Source organism: Cupressus sempervirens, chromosome 1 (assembly GCF_028749045.1).
Source record: "Cupressus sempervirens isolate cs-2001-9-10 chromosome 1, ASM2874904v1, whole genome shotgun sequence".
Lineage (NCBI taxonomy): Eukaryota > Viridiplantae > Streptophyta > Pinopsida > Cupressales > Cupressaceae > Cupressus > Cupressus sempervirens.
The window spans coordinates 34,116,812-34,127,614 of NC_143118.1; the positions used below are offsets into that span (position 1 = coordinate 34,116,812).

General features: G+C 33.7%; 1 pseudogene across 1 annotated transcript; it reads right to left on the reverse strand.

Moving 5' to 3' along the window:
• Window positions 1-9,519: 9,519 nt before the first annotated feature.
• Window positions 9,520-10,488, reverse strand: LOC149576036 (peroxiredoxin-2B pseudogene; annotated as a pseudogene). The gene has a single exon (XR_016361175.1). The product of XR_016361175.1 is annotated as a peroxiredoxin-2B pseudogene (transcript).
• Window positions 10,489-10,803: the final 315 nt, after the last annotated feature.

Genomic DNA, 10,803 nt, shown 5'->3' on the forward strand with positions numbered 1-10,803 from the left:
TATATTCCAATTCATTTGAATTAATAATTTAATTATAACTTGATAACCTCTATTAACAAATTTTCCAATAAGTTCATTCTCAATTTCAAGAATCCCAACAATAATTCAAATAATCTTTATTTGAACTCATTCCGATTACATAAATTTGTCAAATCTAAATATAGTTAATTAACCCGAACATTGAATTTACATTAATACAATATTATAAATTTCATTAATATTATATATATATATATATATATATATATATAATAATTTCATCATACTTAAAATCAAACTCGCTATATATATATATATATATATATATATATATATATATATAACAAAAAAACTTAAATAAACTTAAATTTTTTTTTTAAATAATACCAAATACTTATAAAAGCGTTTATAAAGGCCCGCCGGCCTATCCGCTTACGCGGCATCGCGGCAGCACTGCTGCCGCAGCAGCAGAGTACTGTCGCGTCAGCAGCAGTACCTGCTGTCGTAGCAGCAATGTCTGTTGCGGATGACAGCAGGGGCAGACAAATAATGCGGGGTGGGGTGGGGTAAAATCCCCCTGCCCTTTCATATTTTATGTTAATAATTTTTTTTTTAAAAACGCTTTCAATAAACGTTTCCTCGCTGCGATTTTTACACCATGCGATCCGGATTTATTAATAAAGTTTCTCATTTAACTTACACAAATATATACATATATGTATATATGTATATATATGTGTGTGTGTGTGTGTATATGTATATGTATGTATATATGTGTGTATATATATATTTATATATATACAAAAATTATTAGCAATTATTCCTGCATTTAAAATATATATATATATATATATATATATATATATATATATATATATATATATATATATATATATATATATATATATTTATATATGCAGATTATACAAAAGAGAACATTTACTTAAATTAAAATAAAAAGGGTTTTTCTAGACAAGAATTTTCCTTTTTAAATAATTGTTTTTTTTTTAAACATATCCATTAATCCATCCAATAAGTCTAACTATAAATTTGAAATCATCATTCTCAATTTTGATCCTAATTCGAACCCAAACCCATTTAGATCTAATTTCTCTTTAATTGGATTTAGGTTTTTCTAATGTTTTCTTCTCAACCAAATAGAATATCTAGATACCAATTTTTCAATTAAAGATTCAATCACAAGAGTATTCAGACACATAGACATGATGAAGACAGGAAGAGAAATAGTGCAAAGAGAATATGCGATTATCACGAGTGCACCTGGACACTGATGCTAATCCATCATGCCTCAGAAGTCCATAGAAAATCGCTTCCTTCTCCATCATTCGCAATCCCTCCAAGATCCAAGCCAACCAAAAGCCTCCAAGTGACTAGAAGTGCTAGAAGGAGCATAGAGCAAGTAAAAAATATATGAACTTATGAATCTTCTCCAATGCATGTAAGCTTTGAAGCTTCCATTTTAGCTTGAAGCTTGTAGTTTCCATTAAGCTTCCATAAGGCTTGTCCAAACACACTAGAAGAGCCTCTATTTAAAGGCCTCTAAGATGCATCTAGAGTGTCTCTAGAAACAACTAGAAGATAAGTATGACAATGTAATGCCCCACCAAGGGATCCAAAAGAATTAACCTAAAGTTTCACTAAGTTTGCTAAAAATTTTTTTTTTTAAAGTAAGAAAGTATAACATACACATCAAACACATAGTAGCGGAAGCAATAACATGTAATCATCGACAAACATACATTGTAAGTTACATTTCTTAAAGATCCCAAGACGTTGAGTCACGTTTAAATTTAATTAATTCTAAGTCTAACAACTATCACATACATATGAAAGGATAATCAGAAAGTCTCATGTCCATAATATACATTTGTTCCGAATGCCTCTCAGCAAATTAATTCGAAATGCTCAATCATCCACTGTACAAGTCACAGGTTATGAAAGGCTTAAAAGAATATACATATGTAAAGATAAAGATACAACATCCTCAAATCTATAATACAAAGTACAGTAAAATATATGAAACTATTCACCATACATGATACATCCATACATCCATAATGATAAAACATCTATCATAAAATCTAACCATCCATCATAATAATCCAAAAACATAGTGAAGGTAAATGCTAATCACGAAAACTCCAGCCACGGTGACCACGAAACGGATCTCAATGGTAAGAGTAAAAGCACTACCACCCGACCGCGTGGAACCTAAATGGTCCACTCCCACTGCGCTGAGGAGATAGTCTCAAGTCCCAAATAGGATAACAAAACCTATAATCATAAATACTCTCTAAGTTCAGGAAATCCTATAAGTATGCTAACTCAAGGGTTCCTAAAAAGATCGACATCTAAATCCCAGAGGTACCACAAGACATGTAGGAAACCTAATATGCAAGTGGGAAAGTGTCATTGCAAAAGTCACGTAGAAGTTACCCGAGCAATCCCTTAGGAATCTCGGGTCCCTACTAATCCTGTGGCCACTAGTATCCTCTCGTACTGACGAGGCTTACTATGGAATGCAAGGTCATAACCAAGCGTTCTCTCTACCCCATCCTAGTCTATACTAGCACTCAAGGCATGGGAGAGAACATACAATTATCTTGTTAGGTTCATTTTCTCTCATTTAGTGTAAATGTTTTCACTTATTAAAAATGACTTACAATGGGTTTCTCAAGGCAGCCTCTTAGGGCTTCGACCCCCATTGCAAGCCACTTCCCGACTCTACACATAGATAACCTACCCTAGGCTCATGAAATCATAAATCAAAGAATCATAATAAAACCACCTCAGTCCTATACAAGCAACTGAAAAGACATTATAAAAGGATAAGCCACAAAATTACATCAGTTCTTCATGAGCAACAGATAATATCAAATAGTAATCATATGATCACGACAGTTCTCTATCAGCAACTGAAGGCATCAATGATAAGTCACAAAATCCAATGGTTCTCCAATGAGCAACCAGAAAGTATCTCAATAGTAAATTACAATACTGATCGAAGACTCCAAAATGGTCAAGTTAAAACATGACATCATCAAGAACATAACAAAAACTTCAGTCCTCTCAAGCGACCGAAAAGCAATCCAAGTATAACTGATCGAGACTCAAAAATGGTTATCAAATATAACTGATCGAGACTCGAAAATGGTTAAGTCATGTATCTCAAATACATACACCTCAGCTTCACACAAGGAAATCAGAAAGCAATAACAAACAGTAAATACAATCATGTCATAGATCACTTCATCACATTACCATGGTCAGGTTAAGAAAGATCGAAACCAAATCATCATGACAACACATTCACAACCCCGAGCCTCTGGTAACAACCTAAACCGGTCAACGCTAAACCAACCCCATAACATTCAAAGCACAAAGAAAATATCAAAGTCTTAGAGATTGGATTTGAAAGTATATTATTGAGTTAAGGTAAGGTTTATGTTTCAGTTTTCAGTGTTTATATTCAAGTAAAAAGTTTTATAGTTCAATTTGATTGATAATATACTATTGAGTTAATGTGAGGTTTCCATTTCCAGTTGAACGTATGTTTTAAACAGATAGAACCCATAGTTCACCTTTACCAATTATCCCGTTCCTATATCCAAATGAAACACCTAATTACCCCTAGTTGATTTTAATTCAAAGTCCTAAAACAATCTAAGGGTAATATTTAAATTAATAATAATACTTGTTGATCTTTGATTATAATAATCTACACTTTCATTAAAATAGTATTATAATATTAAACTTGCTTAAACAAATTTTTGATTTAATTAATCTTAATTTAAATCAAACTTTAAATAAAATTAATTAATAATACATAAAGGACCATATTACATTTATTAATAATTTATTTATTTATAAAATTATTAATAAATAATAATAAAATTTCAATATAATTTAAAATTTAATAAAGTTTAAATTAAATAATAATTATATTAATTAAAACAATTTTGTTTAAAACATTTTTAAAAAAAAAATCGATTAATAAAAAGTAAATCATTATTTATTTTCTTTTAATAAAAAAAATGGCATGTTTAAAGGCCCGTCGGCCTGCCATACCCTGCGGCCGCAGGTGTTACTGCTGCCGCAGGCAGCAGTACCACCTGCCGCGGCAGCGTGGATGTGGGGCGTGGGAAGTGGTGGCCCCGCCCCACTCCAATATATTTTATATATATATATTTTTTTTAAATCTAGAACTTTCAATTTCAAATCAAAACCCTTACCAAATTAAATCTTAATTTCTTAATCTAGAAAATAAGGGTTCTAATAACTCTTCCAGTCTCCATGGATATAGAAATTATTGAAGAGCAATTACTAAATTCACAATATTGAAAAGTTAAAACTTTCATCACAGAGAATTCGGATCTACAAACCCCAGACACGAAGAAGACAGGAAAGGATAATTGCGTATTTAATGGATAATCAAAAACACAAGACCCTACCTGATCTTGATGTTATTATGCAATCTCCAGGAACTGTAAGAGAATTCGCTCCTCTCAATAACCTTCCTCTGGAAAACTTTCTTGATATCAGCCTTCTGAAATTCGCTTCCAAAAGTTGTCTCCCAAAAATTCCCGTCCAAATTCGTGTATCTCAAAAATGAACCCCCAAAGTTGTGATAAGCAATTTCTCCTCAAATCGGGGCACTAATTGTGCGTTTACTCAAGAAGACTCTTTGCACAACTTAGTTAACTCCAAATTAACCTTTATTATCTTTTATTTTATTTTGGCATTCAACTTTCATGCACATTAAGTTGATTTATTAAATAACTTTATTTAATATTCTACTTGACTTCTATTTTAAATTAATTTATTACTTTAATCTCATGTGCACTTATAAGAAATTAAAATAACATTATTAATTTCTATATTTTAATCTTTTAATTTATTACTCAACTTTAAATTCATGCTTAGATCATGCAATCTAAAATCCTTTAATAATTTAATGTCTTTCAACTTTTTAAATTAATTTTAGAAACTTAATTGATAACATATTTAATTAATTTAATTAACAATAATATTTAGCATTTATTTAAAAATGAACTCCAATTATACTATTATTAAATTAAATAAATATTATCCTGTTCTAAATTTATCTTTAAACTTTAATCTCCAAATTTAGTTCTTTTATTTAATTAATTTCTCAATTAATTAAATATTAAAGATATCATAATAATTCTCTATTAAATTAAATCATTAATTAATCTTTTTAATTAGACTTAATTACTAGAAAACACATCAAGGACTCATATAACAACATACGAAGACCCTACATAGAAAAGCATATACTAAATCAAAACAAAAAGGTTATAATCCTGAAATTACATCATTTGATGCATTCAGAGGGTACTTAACTCAGATACTTGTCCTAACTATCAATTAGGACAATTGGCTAAATGGTTTAGGAATTGGACTTAAGAGTTTATCTCCCCTCTCTTACCATTGAGATAGTGCGATAGAGTACGCTCATCCTGACAATTCAGGGAAGTCGATACCCGATACCTGCAACCTGCATAAAAATCCACGCATGTACAAATGCAATATTCTAAGCTAAACAGACAATGGCAGGAAGTGGTGCATCATGTAGATCCTGACTAGCAGGTGACTACGACTCCCTTCCTTAACCACATCAGAAACACCATACATAAATAAAACAACACACACACACCATACACATGCAGTATGATGTAAGTATCCATAAGAAGCACATGGAATAATAAACCATCTAGCTAATCATCATCGATAACTGAAACCATTGAATAATCATCATACATGCATGAAATATAAAGTACCAAGTAATCTCATCATATAATAAACTGAGTGTAAAACAACATCTGATAATCTCTAAAATAATAATACTAATCATCAAACATAAATTGGCCTAAAAGAGTTTGGCAATGATATTAGAAATGTAGCTTGAAAATGTAGACTAGGGGCAGGCACTACATCCACCCCCCCTAGACTTAGGCTTACTCTTGGAAGCCTATAAACAAATAGGGATATAAATCTCGTAATCTAGATGCATCCTCCCATGTAGCTGAAGAGTCATCAGTAGGGTCCCATTGGACCCTTACCTGCTCTATGGTTCGACCCCTGAGGGTCAACTCCCACTGCTCCAGAATATGAATTGGCTCCAAAGCCAGCTGCCCGTCCTCTACCTGCAAACGCAAATCACTTAACTCTTGAGTGGTCATATGGTAAGGAGCTCTAGAGATAGGTTCCGCTCCTAGAGTGAGCTCAATGCTAAAATCAATGTATCTCTTCGGAGGCATGCCTGGAATCTCACTTGGAAAGACATCAGCATACTCCTGTAAAATAGGGTGATCTAGGGTCTTCCTCGTAGAGTATTCCTCATCTAGCTCATTTACATGGGTCTTCTCCAACCTTCTAGATAAGTCTTAAGGTTGTAGACACCATGTGCTTAAATAAAATGCTAACTTCTAAGTGTAGACAACTAGTGCATTCTTAGAGTGCAAACTTCCGTGTTGTCTACATGACAACTTCCAAGAATTTTCCAACTCCTATGTGAGCAAATATTAATATAATACACATTAATTAATATAATATTTAATTTACTCTTTCCAATTTTATTTATTTATTTATTAAATCTCATGCACTAACTTTAATAATTCCACTTTTCAATCTTAATATATTTATATTTTAATCACATGAAATTTAGAATCTTTTAATAATTTAAAATATATTTTTCACTTTTAAATTTCATTTCCAAAACTTAATTGCTAAAATATTTATTAGCTTTAATAATAATATTATTTAGTCATTTATTTAAAAATGAACTCCAATATATTATTATTAAAATAAATATTGTCACATTCCAAATTTAAACTTTTAACTTTTTATTTTCAAATTTAATTATTTTATTTAATTAATTTTCCAATTAATTAAATAAAATAAATATTAAAATATCATATTAATTTTTCATTTAATTAAACCATTAATTAAATCTTTTTAATTAGGCTTAATTAATAGAAAATACATCAAAGACTCATAAGGTAGAAATATGAAAATCCATCATAGCCAAAATACATACAAAATCAAACCAAAGGTTTAAATCACGAATTACGTTATCCAACGTATTCGGAGGGTACTCAACTCAGATACTTGTCCTAATTTTCCAATTAGAACAAATGGCTTAAAGGATTGAGATTTGGACTTGAGAATTTATCTCCCCTCTCTTATCATTGAGATAGTGTGATAGGGTACGCTCATCCTGGCAATTCAGGGAAGTCGATATCCGATACCTGCAACCTGCATAAAAACCACGCATGTACAAGCACTATATATACTAACTAAATAGGCAATGGCAGGAAGTGGTGCATCGTGTAGATCCCGACTAGCAGGTGACTACGACTCCCTTCCTTAACCACATCAGACACGCCATACAAAAGTAAACACACAAAGCAAACATGCACACCATACACATGCAAGTATGGGGTAAGTATCCATAAGAAAACACATATGATAATAAATCATCTTACTAATCATCATTAATAACTGCAAACACTGAAAATAATCATCATGCATACATGAAATGCAAAATCTAAGTAATCTCATCACATAATAAACTGAATCCATAGCATAATATCTGATAATCCCAAAACAATGCTGCTAACCATCAACATAAAACTAGCCTTAAAAGAGTTCATCAATGATAACAAAATGTGAACTAGGGGCAGGCACTACAAGTTATCATTGGTTTATTTTCTAGTCGCCATGATGGGACTGAAATGTTGATTTATTTCCTGATGATGTCATGTTGTGACATGTTTGACTCAACCATTTTGGAGTCTTCGATCAGTATAATTTTGAGATATTGTTGGTTGCTTGTTGAGAACCAATGGATATTGTGATTTATTTTGAGATATATTTTGGTTATTGAGAACCAATGGATACTTATGATTATTAGTGATGCCTTCAGTTGCCAATAGAGAACTGTTGTGGTCATGATTTTCTATGGATGCTTTTCAGATGCTCATGGAGATTTGATGATTCTTATCTTGGAGATTTGATGATTCTTATTATGGATATTTGATAGTTTTATCATGGATATTTGATGATTCTTTTTTATGGATTATCTTTTGGATTTTCTTTACAGTCGCTTGTATAGGACTGTGGTGATTTATGATTCCATGAGCTTAGGGTAGGTAATCTACTTGTAGTGTCGAGAAGTGGCTTGCAATGGGGGCTGGGGCCCTAAGTGGCTGCCAGGGTAACTCATTGTAAGTTTGGTTAATAAGTGATAATATTTACACACTAAATGAGGGTTAAATGAACCTAAAAAGATAATTGTTTTGGTTCTCGCCCATGCCTTGAGTGCTTGTACAGGCTAGGATGGGAGTAGTGAGAACACATGGTTGCGACCTTGCATTCCGTAGTATGCCTCGTCAGTATGAGAGGATATTAGTGGCCGCATGAGATCAATATGGACCCATGGAGTTTAGCTAACTGCCAGGGTAACTTGTACGTGATAAATGTGATGACACTTTCCCGCTTGTAGAGTAGGTTTCCTACATGTCATTGTTGTGCCTCTAGGAATTAGATGTTAGTTTTGTGTGATTGGAACCTTTAAGTTGGTATACTTTTAGGATTCCTGGACTATAGAGATTTATGCTTTGTGGTTTTGATAGCCTATTTGGGACTTGAGATTATCTCCTCAGCACGGTGGGAGTGGACCACTTAGGTTCTACGTGGTCGGGTGGTAGTGTATTTTCCACTCTTATCATTTGAGATCCGTCTGAGACATCGTGGCTGATGCTTTCTTGGTTGGTAATTATCTTCATTCTGTTCTTAGATTATTATGATAGATGATATACCTTATGATGGATGTATTTATTGGTATGTTTCTTATATTGATGATTTGCATATGTTAGATGATGGTATCCTATGCTTTACTTTGCATGTTAGTAGGATGTTTTAGGAGTGACATTCCTACTATGATAATACCAATGATCTCTTCGGTGCTTTGGAATGTTACGCACGGAGGGATGGCTAAGATCCACGATGGTCTAATGATGCTATTTATGGTTGGGAGGAACCGTGCACTTAGTTATTTATGTTTGGGATATATGGTTATATTTTATGATGGATTTTTATATCTTTTGCAATGATGTATCATGTATGGTTTATGGTTTCATTATGTTATTGCATCATGGATTAGTATTAGATGATGATCTCTTTATTTACATAGATGTTTATTCTTTTAATCTTTTCATACCTTGTAACATGTGTTACCACATTTTGTTACCACATTTTGTTTGCCCCGCCAGGTTTCAAAATTTGAATGTTACCCCGCCCAACGGTCACCTCCCCAATTACTAATATTTTAATACCCACGAAGATATCAAAATTACCTAAGTTCCAAACCTTATGATATTTTTACGCCTTGCAAGTTCTCCACCGTCAGATCAGGGCCGATCAATGGTTGTCGCCATCTCGTTATGATGAAGCTATGCAAGGGTTACTATAGCTAATCCTTGGCGTCAGAGATCATGAACATTAAAACCCTAGTTGTAATTCTTGAGGTTTGAAAACCCTAACCGTGAAGATCCCAAATCCTTGAAACCCTAACCCTGAGAGAAACATCTGAACAGCTAACATAATCATTTTAAAGAGCTTTAAGTATATCATCTGCGCCGCTTATGGTATACGAACCCCCTTCCTCCAGATGAAGAACTTTCACAACGCCATCCTCTGCAAGCAAGGAATACCTGCGAGATCGCACCCCGAGACCGACAGGCTTATCGCTTAAATCGACGGCTACTCCCATGGCATCCGTGAAATGCCGATTTCCATCCGAAAGCACCTGCACCTTATCTCCGTCGACGCCGATGGATTCCGCCCACGCTTTAAGCACGAATGCATCATTGACAGAAACACATGCGATCAAATCGACGCCTTTAGCGCGCAATTGATCTGCCTTCTCGACAAATCCAGGAAGATGTTTCTGCGAACAGGTAGGCGTAAAAGCTCCCGGCACGGCAAATAAGACTATTTTTTTCCCGGCAGCAAGTGTCGAGATCGAAACCGTCTGCAGATTCCCTTCTTTATCAAAATACGAAAGGGTTACCTCTGGAAGCCTGTCGCCCACTTTTATTGGGGTTTTTTCCGCAATTGCAGTGCTGTAACCACGGAGATTTGTGTTTTTCCATGGCGGATTTGTTTTGGTTGGGGTAAAAGACGAATAACAGCTCTGTAATGGCGGCGATGAAATGGTAATCGCTGAATTTTGAGCTAGGAAGTGCGGAGATGAGTTCAGGATTGAAAAGCAAGCCGGGTAAAATAGAGATTGATGCCTTCGAAGGGCGTAGGTTAGCCTGCATAGCGAAGCCATTGATGACTTGGAAATTTCTTAATCTCTTGATCGACACAGGAGAATGGGCAATTTGATTTACTCTTTCAATATATGATTCATTCTTGCATTGCAATCACTCGCTAATGGCCCGTTTGGTTGGTAGAATACAACCAGAATAGGAATCGATAACTAGAATATAATTTGTATTCTTTGTTTGGTGCGTGGAATAGGAATGGAGAATAGGATTACGTATTTCTATTTTAGTTCTAAAATGAGCTTCTGTCCATTCCAAAAAATAATTGTAATTGGAATAGGATATTACCATTCTCAATTCGACTTATCCAAAATTTATAATCTGTTGGGTCCATATTTGGAAAAACTCCCGCACATAAATTTTTTTTGCGCATTTTACTCCCTCAACGAAAAACTCTCGTTGGTCAAGCAAAGGTGTGAGCATCACTGGTGTGAGAAGTTTTGTGTTT